The following is a 14,080-nucleotide window of genomic DNA, read 5'->3' as shown; positions in this document are numbered from 1 at the left end:
TCATACGGGGAGAGCATCTCAGAGATTTCTAATTAGTGTAGGAGATGAATATTTTAGGCCTCTTCTTCTAAGTCTGGATGCAAAATTTGGAATACATTCGACAAAGTTATTACTTCACACAAACATAGTTGTTTCATATGGGGAGACCATGTCAGAGATTTCTAATTAGTCTGGCAGGAGAAAATCTGAGTCCTGCTCTCCTAAGTCTAGAGACATTCTGAGAGAACAGAGTTCTAAATGTGGAAGATGAAACTCCAGGTTTTGAAACTCTAGAATACAAACAACAGAGTTATTTCGCATGGCCAGAGTTGTTTCATACGCACAGAACATATCATAGATTTCTTTCTAGTTTAGGAGAAGATAATTTGAGTCATCATCTCCTAAGTCTGGAGACAATTTGAACAGACAGATTTCTAAATCTTGAAAATGAAACTTCAGATTCTGAATCTACACGTGTGAATGGCACGAAAGTAACTCAACTGCTCTACACAGCTTCTCCCAAACTTGTGTACCCAGAGGTCAAATTTATTCGTAGTTTGACGTCAGTGATATAATGTACACGTGTAAGTGCTACTGAAGTTAGCCAACTGCTTTTAAGAGTTTTTCCCAGATTGGTGTTTCAGAGTTAATGTTCAGATTCTTCTGTCTGAGTTAATGACTAGAGTTTTCCTCACTTAAGATTAGGAAGGCTCTACATGGTCCTCTTTGAAGAAGACATGGCAAAGTTTGCATCATATAGAGCAAGACCAACCAAAGCTCCTCTGGTTCTTAAGGACCAGAGCCCTTGTAGATTCACCAACCAAAAGCAAGGCCAACTAAAGGCCCTCTAGTCAACCACATCCTCAGGTTCATCTGTCCAGAGCCTCAAGGTCAAAAAAAATGTTAAATACTTACAACCAGAGACCCTCTTGTTAAACATGAAGATCAACCAAATCCCCTCTTGTTCCTTTACGATGGATTGGAATATTTTTCCAAGTTTCAAATAAACATCCACAAGCAAGGACATGCACAAGTTAGACCAACCAAAGGGGATCTAAAGACTTATCTTCCAAGTCTTAAAGACTTATCTTCCAAGTGTAGATAAGTTTATTACAAGACTTGTACTCTTGAAATTATTCTGAAGTAAAACTCTTCATACTTAAGAGCTTTGTATAGACAAGGCAGGAGCTCTGCATGCAGTATGCAAAGGCTGTGGGACCGTAGAGTTTTTAATTTGCATGGGCAGAGTTGTTTCATACGACCAAAATATATCATAGATTTTTTTCTAGTATGGGAGAAGATAATTTGAGTCCTCTTCTCGTAAGTCTGAAGAAAAATTGAGAGGACATATTTCCAACGCTGGGATATAGAACTCCAGATTCTGAAAATGTGGAATACCAAAGACAGAATTACAACTTCACCAGGCCAGAGCTGTTTCATACGGGGAGAGCATGTCAGAGAATTCTAATTAGTCTGGGAGATGAATATTTTAGGCCTCTTCTTCTAACTCTGGATGCAAAATCTGGAATACATTCGGTAGAGTTATAACTTCACATGGCCATAGTTGTTTCATATGGGGAGAGCATGTTAGAGATTTCTAATTAGTCTGGCAGCAGAAAATTTTAGACCCGCTCTCCTAAGTCTGGAGACATTCTGAGAGAACAGAGTTCTAATTCTAGAAGGTGAAACTCCAGGTGTTGAAACTCTGGAATACAAATGACAGAGTTATTTCACATGGCAAGAATTGTTTCATACGCGCATAACATATCATAGATTTCTTTCTAGTCTAGGAGAAGATAATTTGAGTCATCTTCTCCTAAGTCTGGAGGCAATTTGAATGGACGGATTTCTAAATCTGGAAAAATGAAACTTTAGATTCTGAATGTACACGTGTGAATGGCAAGAAAGTAAGTCAACTATTGTCCACAGCTTCTCCCACACTTGTGTACCCAGAGGTCAAATTTATTCGTAGTTTGATGTTAGTGATATAATATTCGCATAACTCTGGAATGAAACTCTGAATAACATTCTCCTAGACTTTTACTCTGATCGCATAGAGTTACAACTCTGCAATTAATAGACTTATAACTATGGAGTATGTCAATGCAAAAATGTTGCCTATTCGGAAAAGCATCATCCATAGTCTAAGTTTCTACATTGATCATTACCATAACAAAGGAACAACCATCACTCATACTTATAATTGAACATAATCAAAAGTGCAAACTATTTCAGATTACAAAGTCCGAATATGAATATTCAAAGGTTACTTTTGATTCAGTATTTTCCTTATATTATTAAAGTAAATACAATTTAATACGGAAAACAGGTAAAAAAAGTAAACAAATTATTTCTTCAATAACCAGATTTAAAAATAGTAATTAAAGCATGGAAGGAAGAGAGTGGTGCACCCGTAAATCAATGCAAATTGGAAAGGGCATAAACCTATTTCAAACTTGAGGAGGTCATTCCAACCGTCACTTTTAAAATTCTATATATATTACCTATATGTGCCCTTACGGTTTCCAATACATCTCACCCTACACCCGACTCTCTATCTTTCTCTTCATCTCTATATACACCCACACACACATTTTGTTTTGTATGTGCATATTAGACATACATGAACGAATATTAGGGTTTAGAGGAAGAAGAAGACGAAATCAATGGTCTGTTCAAAGAAGGGGGCAAGTAGTGGTTTGTAAGGGATATTGTCTGGTTCGATGCATTCACTCTCTTTATTATAATATTGAAAAGAAGGGTGATTGCATCGGACCAGAATTCATTCCTTTCAAATCCTTTTGTAATAATGACATGGCCAATAAGGTATTACCGGATGACTTAATATCAGAAATAGAATGTTTAATATTTATATGTTCTTTATTTCTATAACTCTTTTCAACTTTCCTTTTTAGTGTTCTTTTGAATATGTTTGGTTTTACTGGGTTTTAGAAACAGAAGGAAAGGGATATGTAATTTGTTGATATTAATTTCAGTATATTCATATTATTTTGGAACACATTTTACATATGAACTTGTTTTAATTTTGATATATCTATAGTACTTCTTTTAATGGAGCAGGGAAATACATTTATGCATAAAGACTTAAAAGTCTTAAGATGAAATCATAATGCATAATATAGAAGTTGTGAATCTACCAAATTGCAACTCCAAAGAGACTGCTCCCATCATATTCTCCCCAAGAATAAAGAGGATGATTGAGAAGTTGATGTTCTCGAAGATGTCGATTTAAATTCCAATGTCAGATACATCCTTCAAAACCATTCATCATTCGATTGTTGATAGCTTTTTCCACACGAATAGGGTTTTGCTTAATCTTCTTTGGATTTGAGATTAGTACTTGTATTATGTACATGTTCAGATAGCATATTTTTCTTATGAAGAAAACTTAAAGCTAATATAAATGCTATATAATTAATATAGTTTATAAAATTATCACTTATGATAACATATGTTGCTTCCATATTATGAAAAGGATGTTGTTTCATGTACGATTGTGGAGTGTAGACTGTTAACTATTAAATATAGAAGACCAGAAATGATATATACTTGGAAAACCATATTGCATAAGTCAACCTTGTACATTAACATACTTAAGAAACCTACAAACTATGAAAACCAACGCTATAGCAGTGTTGTAAGTTTGGAGAAAAAGTATGGGGAGTTTTATTCTAAGTCTGAGAAATAACTACACAATGTAACTCTACAAAACATAAAGCAGTGGTTTGTCTTTGGAAGAAACATTTCAACAATCTGCCAAGTCTGATAAATGAGAGACAATTCATCGAAGGTTAATTATTCACAGTTTTCAACTAAGTATGTGAAATGAGTTTGAGAAAGCATTTGAAATGTAACAAATTACAATTGTATATTAAGATAGTAAAGGGAACCAAAAACTCTGGAAACCAACACTATAGCAGTGTTGTAAGTTTGGAGAAAAAGTATTAGGATTGTTATCCTAAGTCTGTAAAAGTATTAGGATTGTTACCCTATTACAATTGTACTTAGGAGTTTCTTTCTACGGTTAGAAGTTCTTTTCAAAGTATCATTGTGGAAAGAAACAGTTCATCAGCCTGCTAAGTCTGAGAAATGAGTAACAATACATCAAAGGTTCATTAGGTAGCGTTTTGTACTAAATATGTAAAACGAGTTTCAGAAAACATTTAAGGCATAGCAAATTAGAATTCAGACATTTGCATACGTGAAACAGAACGACTGCATAGACTATTCATAAGCTGTGTATGGTAGTTCACATAGTGCTCCATTTAGAAAATAAGACTTTAGAGTTGGGTTGAGAGAACTCTTCAAAATAACTCTTCAGACTTATACTGTAGGAATTTAACTCCCAATGTGAAGCTTGTTTAGTACTACATTGGAGCCGTTTTATAAGGATGCAAATTTAATGCACATTATAACTCTGGAAAACAACATAGCAAAGTTCTCGTATAAGTCTGGAAGGCAACATCTTAGAATTATATTCCAACTTTGGGAAACAACTCTCACCAATTAATCAAGGCCTAGAAGGATTCAGAGTACTCCCTTCTCATTGCCTACTTCTGAAAAGAACGTTCTCATTAAAACTTGTGATTGTCAAAACGAACATAATTATGTAGTCAGGCAAATAAGTTTAATATTAAATCCAAAACAAATAACAAATAAAGTGCATAGCAAAATAAAAGCATCAATTCAGAAATCTCTGTTCATATCAAAATCCAACCACAAAAGAAATACCAAAAAGAAGGTTGAATGTAATTGTCCATCAAAACCAAGAATATCCCTTTTCAAGTTTTGAAATTTTTAGGGTTTTGGTTTACGATCCTTTCGCATACAACTTCTCTTGTGATTCCGGACTATCTGTTGTGCTCTTATCCACATTGGAGGGTGTTGCATTCTCACCAGAACATGATACAACATCCTTCAAATAAGATAATAGTCAGATATGTCATTTTAAGAAGTAGTTGCTTTCATTTAAATTTACAAACTACATTGAAGGTAGCATTTATAATACCTTTAACTTCTCTTGAGAACTGAAATTTGTTGAATGAACATTTACAGATTCAGATTCAGAAGGCTGCATAATAAATCATAAAATAATGTTAGACTCACAAAAATTTGAGACTAAATTGGATGATAGTTTCTGCCAATGATGATTATTACCTGTTGAGCAGCAAATCTCATCTCCAATTCATTCAAGATGTTATCATCGTCTGTTAGCTTTGAAATACCATTAATAAAACAACTGTTTTTTATCTTGTAATCATTTACGTCGATCTTTATTGCAAATTTCCAATCGAGCAAAACATCCAAATCGTCCGGAAACATATCCAAATCACCATGCTGGAAAAAAAATCAAACACCTTTTACATTAACAGACATTTGAAAGCAAATAAAAAATTTACAAAAAAAGATAAGACTTCTAATCATATATCTTTAATTTTTTTCGTATAATTCTATTGCAGATTGATTCAAAACCTTGTTAGCTTCCCGATCAAACAATGTCAATGATACAATTCCAGTATCATCTTCAACTCTCAAAGGAATTCTGAACCTATATCATTATTAAGTCAACATTAATATAAGAATATAAAAGATAACGAAAAGTAGTGTTATGTAGTTGTAACTTACTTTGGCAAAACATTAGTCTTTTGCCCTCTGCATCTATCAGAAGTACATTCAAAAAATTTCGTTTCTTCAATCATACCTTATCCATCATCTTTGTCTATTATAGTGTATGTGGGTCGAACCTTCCGGTTACACCTTTTGCAACCCATGTAAAACAAAGGAATGTCCTTTCCGAGCGCTTTAATTATTCCTAATATAATTAGTGATTTTGCCTGTATAAAGTAGGATATATTATGATAAAAAATGCAATTACTGAATGAATAGAAACCATATTAAAAAAATAAGTATCTCAACAGTTTCACTAATTTCAACAATATTTCTTTTACTATTTATGTCTAGAAAATCTTCATGATATGAATAAGACAATCCAGAGAGCATTGAAAGCTGTTACGACGATTTAGATTCACCACTCTCCCGAATCAAACTTTTGAATCAGGAATATAAGTAAACAACAATGTATATTAAAATATCAGATATATAAGAGAAATAAATAAAATAATATTTTCCGACCTATTCTTAAAATCCCTGATTTCATCAATTTCAGAATTGATGAACAACCTCGTACCATTAAATGAATTAGAAAGAAATGGCTTTTCTGAAACAGAACAAATAACTGAAGTTAATACAACATTGCTTAAAAGAAATATATATTTTATGAGTGACACAAACCTCGGTAAATCTTCACCATTGCAAACTGAATTACAAGAATAACAACCCCGTTTCCTTGTGATTAGAAACATAATCACTGAATTCCTGGGCGAACATATCCCACAATGTAACTTGGATTTTAATCCCCCTAAATAAATTGTAACAAAGGAATTATATAGTTTGTGAAGATTCCTGTTAGTCAATTAAAATAAAAATACTTACTCCAAGTCCTGCATCTCAATTTGCAGCCGTCTCTTCGGTTTTCCATTGTTGTCTGGAAGACCGACCATTGTCTCACAAGCAACGACCTTACCAATTACATGATTAAAAGTTATCATAACTAAGTTTAACCTAAATGATATCATATGATATAATTTATTTAAAAATATAGTAAGACTGAAAGGATTTATTGACAAACCAACTCCTGTATGTTCTTGATTGATTTTTGATATAACATTTGCAAACTTGACAAATGAAAAACCAAACATGGAACCCTTAAAATCCCGGCAGTTGGTAACAGAGGTTTTATAATACAAACTTAACTTGTTTGTATTATCAATTAACTTGTATTTGGACACATGTCGAACAATTGTCGGATTTTTTTATAAAAATGGTAGCCCCTTCATGAAGTAAAGTTTTGAACTTAGGCACCCATTTCTGTAGAACATTGGCATGGATTTTAGTGCCCTAAAAACATGAAAATGAAAAATGAATGAGTAGTAATAATATAAAGATATCAAGAAGCTGACATAATAAGAAAATATGATGAATACAATACTAAAGATTGAAAAAGAAATAAAAATTAACCTCCTCATCCATTAATATCATCTCCATGGAATATATTTCATCAGGATTTTTAAACACTGGTTGATTCCATAATGTAACATTCTTCATATCCATTATTCTGTAGAAGGAAAAACATTAATCGATTAATCAAAATTATGAAGTTGCGTAGTCTATCCAAGTTATCATACCTTACAGCAGGTAAGCAATTCGTGTTGGTTGTTGTCATTTTAAGGTGAGAAATGTTGGCAATCTAAGTGACGAGAAGTACGGAAATTGAACCACAATTTAAAACCACGTCCCATGATGGAAAATTGAAATATGAAAACAACTTTGAAACAAATTTTCGATTTTATGGGGATTACAACCGATAATGACTGAAGTTTTGAATTTATCAATTAATCAAAATTCTGAAGTTGTGTAGTCTATCCAAGTTATCATACATTAAAACATATTGTGGAACTCTAGCCCTTCAGAATTAAGAACTCGGTTGGAAGTCTGGAAATTACTCTGAAGTCTATTTGTCATCTTTAGGGATAAAGTCTGAAGTTTTATTTTCAGACCTAGAGGTCTGGTCTGTACAGTCTTCTACAATTCTGCAGAGTGTAAGCTTGTAAAGTCATTCTTCAGAGTTATGTCACCCCAACTCTGAAATCTTCTTCCCGAGTCATAACCCACCCGAAATTTGCATTCTGAACTCTAGAATCTACTACTCCAGACTTATAAGTTCTAACTCTGAAGTCTTCTTCTCAGACTATGGAGAAAAGTTTGAAGGCTCTTTACAGACCTGGAAGTCAGAATTGACAAAGAGGAAGCTTATGTTCCAGACTTGGTACATACCTAGGATGCATGATATGTGTTGAGAATTTAACACATAAAGCACTCATTTTACATCTTTTTAGTTATAATAATTTCTTTTCATTCCCACTTTRAGTCMTTTTYATTTATTTCTTTATACATTTGTTATTATGAAGCTAAATATTGTGGTTGACTTGTTGGTATGCTTGGATGAAGCTATTAGAGAACTTTTGTGAAAACAGCAGATGTTACCGCATTGGTGCAGCGTCGACCTGATTCATGCGCAGCTTTTTGGAGGGCTTAATGAATAAGACGCTGACTTTTTGAAGTTGGAGGACAGCTGTAAAAGTTGGGTTTCTAGTTGAAAAATATGATGTTAGACTTTGGTTAGGCCTATGTACTTTTTAGTTACACTTTTGTTGGTTTGTAACTTACTTTTGGAAAACTTAGCCCCCAAGTCTTTTTCTTTTGTCTTCTAGTGACCCCTTTTGGGTATAAAAAGAAGGCTTGGGGTGCCTTCTAAACCATCCTTCATTCCATCTTTTCTTCCATTGTATTCCATTTGCTAGTATTTGTAAACCCTCTYCAARGGTGGTTTTAATTAAGTTCTTGAAGTTCTTCATCTTTTTCTTCTTTTACATTCTCGTMTTTTAATTTCCGTCATTTATATTMTCGTCTTTTATTTTCCGTCATTTATATTCTCGTCTTTTATTTTSCGCAATTTACATTCCGTCATTTATTTTGCGYAATTTACATTCTCGTCATTTACATTCCYGTCATTTATTTTCTCGTCATTTACATTTYCGTCATTTATTTTATCGTTATTTACTTTAYGCAATTTACGTTKATGTCTTTATTTTCYGTCATTTATTTTTTACTTTCCGTTATGAGTAGYTAAGCTTTYATAGCTTGGGTGTGRGACGGAAARGTGAGATTTTCAAACCGAACGAAAGTAGCTAAGTGTTTTCGAAAATGACGTTYCATTKTTTCATTCGAGTTTTTATAAAACCARGCACACTTYTTGACGGGTTGATCACTTGAAAGTGTTAAAGTGCGATGGACTTAGAGATAAGCCATCAATAAGCAYGTCAACTTGGATGACATAAGAGGTAGACTTGAGAAAGTTGCCGACAAGGAGACTTGTCATTTATGTTTTTCAAAACTTAACTCCCGACGGGTTGATCACTCTTCAAAAGTGTCAAAGTGTGATAGATTCAGAGATGAACTATCAAGAACACGCCAACTCGAATGATATGGGAATCGACTCGAGAGAGTGATTTTTAACAAAGAGATTTGTTTATCCATATATTTTTGAAAACACCATCGTGTCACTATCCTCGGTCCGGACACCACATAGAGATATGGGTGGAAAGTTATAAGATAGTGAAATGGTGAAGTCCGAAAGGAATGCCTTCAAAATAGATGGTGGAACTTAGTTTCGAAACACTGCTTGCTGTAGCATTCCTATAGCATTGGCTGCCGGAATTTGTGTTTGGGTCTCACCTTAAGTCTTACACCCTTGCTTCTTTTATTTATTCTGTATTCTGTTTTGGATCACCTTAAAATCAAAGAAAAGTCTTCAAAATCGCCATATGAAATCATCTCTTTCATTGGACTCTAATTTAACTTTGGCAACAATCTCTGTGGACGATAATCNAAAATCAAAGAAAAGTCTTCAAAATCGCCATATGAAATCATCTCTTTCATTGGACTCTAATTTAACTTTGGCAACAATCTCTGTGGACGATAATCCGGTACTTGTACCACTTTATTACTTGGAAAGACGACGTTGGGCCGTATTGTAYACTTGCTTTGTGGCCTAATTTTATTAGTCTAAAGGTGTGAAATATAACCGACCAAGTTTTTGGCGCCGCTGCCGGGGATTGCTTCGCTAAAAGTTTTATTTTTTGAGTAAAGTAAAAGATTTGATTTTTCTAGTACCATTGGAATCGTTTTAAAAGTGGTGTATGCAACGGTCACAACACGGGGAATTTTTCGAATTTGATTCCGACATTGAGAGAACGTTTCACCATCGGAGGAGGGATCAAAGAGCATTTTTGGCTCTACTCCCTCCAAACATGGCGTTACCTCCCCCAATTATTCCGGAAATACCGCATTTGGAAAACCAACCGCCGATTTTTTAACCAATCCCACCATTCCCGAACTTTCAACAAGGACATCCGCATAATGGTAATGATAATAATTTGGACACAGAATCGGAACCTAATGAGCACCAAAAAGCGCAAACTCCGAAAATCATTAATTTGTCAAATTCCAAAAATGGGAGGATTATGGATTATGCTATTCCGGACTTTGAGCAATTGAATTCTGGGATAGTTAGACCACATATGACCACTCTCCATTTTGAACTAAAACCGATAATGTTTCACATGTTGCAAACAAATGGCTAATTTGCCAGATTACCTTCGGAGGACCCACATTCGAATGTAAAATCTTTTATGGAAATCACTGATGCTTTCTTGATCCCGGGAGTGTCAAATGACGCTATAAGGCTCACTTTGTTTCCATTTTCCTTAAGGGATCGGGCAAAAGCATGGTTTAACTTGTTAACTCCGGGTTCTGTGCCGTCATGGAGTAACATGTCGGAAAAAATGTTGCAAAAATATTTCCCACCAACAAGGAACGCTAAGTCTAGAAATGAGATCTGTCTTTTCAAACAATTGGACGATGAGGCTGTTCCTGACGCGTGGGAAAGGTTCAAAGAGCTGTTGAGGAAATGCCCACACCATGGYATTCCGTACTGTATTCAACTCGAGACGTTTTACAATGGGTTAARTCCCATGGCAAAACAAATGCTCGATGCGACTGCGGGCGGAGCCTTCACAGCTATGACCTATAATGAAGGATATGAAATCCTAGAAAAGATTTCGGCAAACAATGGGCATTGGGCCGACCCACGTGCTCAGTCACAGAAAAAGACTGCGGGGATACATGATGTAGATGCATACACTGCATTAACAGCTCAGCTCACCTCCATGACCAACATGCTGAAAAATCTAACTTCTGGTCAGGGAGTGCAGCAAGCTGCTAATACACCTGTTCCAATAGTCCTCTATATGCAATGTGTGTGTTGTGGTGGGGAACACTCGTATGAACACTGTCCTCATAATTCTGAATCCATTAACTTTGTTCATAATGGATCTGGTCCCTATACCAACAATTACAATGCAAGTTGGAAACAACACCCGAATTTTTCTTGGAACAGTCCATGTTTAAATCCACCCGCACCTAAGCAACAAGGAACTTCTAATTTCCAACCACAGCATCATGGAAACAGTTCTAACTCTCACGAACAAAGTTTTCAAAATTCCCAACCACCTTTTCAAAACAAGCCACCTCCACAAGCTGACTTATCATCTTCTTTGGAAGCAATGATAAAAGGGTTATTTGCGCATGTTCAAGCTCAAAATTAAGCTTTGATAACCCAACAAAACTCTCAAAATCAATCTCTTTTTAATCAGCAAAGTGCGGCTATTAGAAATCTGGAAACCCAAGTCAGTCAACTTGCACTCAATCAGACCAATAGAGTCCTTGGTACTTTGCCTAGTAACACAGAAGTCCCGAGAGCCTTAGGAAAGGAACATGTGAAAGCAGTGACCCTTAGGAGTGGGAAAGAGTTGACTGAAAAGGTGCAAAAAGCTAGTGCACCAAGTTCGTCAAAAACTGATGCTACAGCATTGGTCCCTGCCAAAGAAAGACCGGTCCAATCTTTAGAGAAGCAAGCATCTGAGACCACCACTTCTGTCCCCCCTAGATCAGACTATCCTTTACTCTTGCCTGAGGATGCTTTAAAAAATTCAAAAGAGTCTGAGATTTTAGAGACCCCTAAGCTTGATGCTAAAATTCCATCTAAACCTCCAAAGTGCACCAAAAAGACCCAAGGCATTCAAGACCCATTTTGCTCAATTCATCCAAGCAAGAATTTGATAAAACCAGTCCCTCCTTATGTTCCTTACCCCCAAAGGTTGAGGTATCAAAAAGAGGAACTGCATTTTAAGAAGTTTTTGGATGTGTTCAAAGAATTGCACATCAACATACCACTTGTTGAGGCAATCAAGCAAATGACTAGTTATGCTAAGTTCCTCAAGGACATCTTAAGTAAGAAGAAGAAGTTGGCCGAGTATGAAACTGTAGCTCTTACTGAAGGATGTAGTGCACTTCTGACCAACAAGATACCTCCTAAGCTTAAAGAACCGGGAAGTTTCACTATTCCTAGTTCTATAGGTGGAAAAGAGATTGGGAAAGCTTTGTGTGACTTAGGTGCTAGTATCAACCTCATGCCTTTATCCGTTTTCAATACCTTAGGCATAGGTGAAGCTAGACCTACCATGGTTACACTCCAATTGGCAAACAAATCCATAGCATACCCTAAGGGAAAGATTAAGGATGTGTTGGTCCAAGTTGATAAGTTTATATTTCCGACAGACTTTATCATTCTAGACTTTGAGGCAGATAAGGACATTCCTATTATTTTAGGAAGACCATTTCTGGCCACCGGAAGAACTTTGATAAATGTCCAAAAAGGAGAGTTGACCATGAGACTCCAAGACCAAAAAGTCACAATTAATGTCTTCAACTCTCTAAAGTACCCTGATTACTTGGAAGAATGTTCAAAAATATCTGAGATAGAGGAGATGTGTTTGGAAGAGGGAATTCAGAAAAGCCTTAAGTTGGAAGGAGAGTATAATGAGGAAATATAAGAGGAAAATGTTGAGGAAATAGATGAATTAGGAACTGATGTTGTCCCAGTGGATGCTGCAGCATTTGAGTTGTTGGAAAATAGTGAGCAGAAAGACTTCACCCTGTCCATTGTATCACCACTTGACTTAGAATTGAAACAACTCTTACCTCACATAGATTCTGAGAATGATGCACTCTTGCACACGGCCTCTAAGGCATATTTGGTTGAGATCATGACTTTCCTTGGAATATCTGAGACTAATTGGAAGCCTTACACTCATTTCATGTTGAAAACCTTTAAGGCTGCCAATTTGTCCTCCGATAAGAATGTTTGGATAAATGTTTTTAGACATTATTTATCATCGACTAATCATAACAGCTCCATTTTTATAGAAAGATTGATGCTTTTGTTTAGTCTCATAACAGGTGAGAACATCAACTTTCGTGAAAACATTCTGAAGGCCATCAAGGTGGATAATAAGAGTCTGTTTGAAGAGAATGAGAAGTTGAAGAAGGAGATGGCAGCTCAGACTTTAAAGCCTACTCCTTTGGAGTAGGGCAGGTTCTAACCACTTTCTTTAGCTTCATATTTTACTTTTTGAGTCGGGAATAGTTATTTTTTTGTTTTTAGTCTTAATTTTTATGCATGATCACTTAAGTTGAGGTATGTTGCACATGAGATCATAACCCAAATAATTTTATTGATTACTTGTCATTCAATCAAGGTATTTTGTTTTTACTAGAACTAGCAAACCCTTTTTGGGAAAACACTTTGATCACACAATCACCATTAGGAAATGAGGTAGGCCTTCTTTTCTATGATCATATTAGCCACTTGCATCCTTTAAACACCATTTGGCCCACAAATCTCCAATGAGGACATTGTCATATTCAAGTTTGGGGGAGGAGTTTACATAAGGACAAAAAGTCACTACAAAAGAGCAAAGCTCTAAATTGACTCCTTATCACAAAAAGGGTTTGGAAAAACACAACAAAAGTCTCATAGGGGCTATGTGTTTTGGAAAATATTATGAAAAAGCACAACAAAAGTCCCATAGGGACTATGTGCACACTCCAAGCAAAAGAGGCCAAAGTGCCCAAAAATTTGAAAAATGTATATGTGGAGTATAAAAGGAAAAATGCTATGAGAGAAAAGATACGCCAATGAAAGAAAACCCAATAAGCCCTATTGATCCTAAAATGGTGATTGTGTTTGAACTTAACGAAAAAAAGAGAATGCTAGTCTATGGTTCACACAAAGAACTTGGTTTTGAGTGACACATCTTAGATTTATGAAAGGCTATGAACATCATGATGCTATAACTCTCTTTGGGAAGGCACTTAATGCCTTGATCATGCATTTTTGTTTATATTGAGTCTTTATATTTGTCTTTTGGTTGCTTGGGGACAAATAACGGTTTAAGTTTGGGGGTATGATATGTGTTGAGAATTTAACACATAAAGCACTCATTTTACATCTTTTTAGTTATAATAATTTCTTTTCATTCCCACTTTGAGTCCTTTTCAT

General features: G+C 35.3%; 1 non-coding gene across 1 annotated transcript; it reads right to left on the bottom strand.

The window, feature by feature from the left end:
* Nucleotides 1–10,499: 10,499 nt before the first annotated feature.
* LOC112517558 lies at nt 10,500–10,606 on the bottom strand. The gene has a single exon (XR_003069740.1). It is a non-coding gene; the product is annotated as a small nucleolar RNA R71 (small nucleolar RNA).
* Nucleotides 10,607–14,080: the final 3,474 nt, after the last annotated feature.

This window comes from Cynara cardunculus (assembly GCF_001531365.2).
Source record: "Cynara cardunculus var. scolymus isolate 2C chromosome LG 8, CcrdV1, whole genome shotgun sequence".
In the NCBI taxonomy this organism is placed as follows: domain Eukaryota; kingdom Viridiplantae; phylum Streptophyta; class Magnoliopsida; order Asterales; family Asteraceae; genus Cynara; species Cynara cardunculus.
This window is presented reverse-complemented; position numbering and strand designations above follow the sequence as displayed.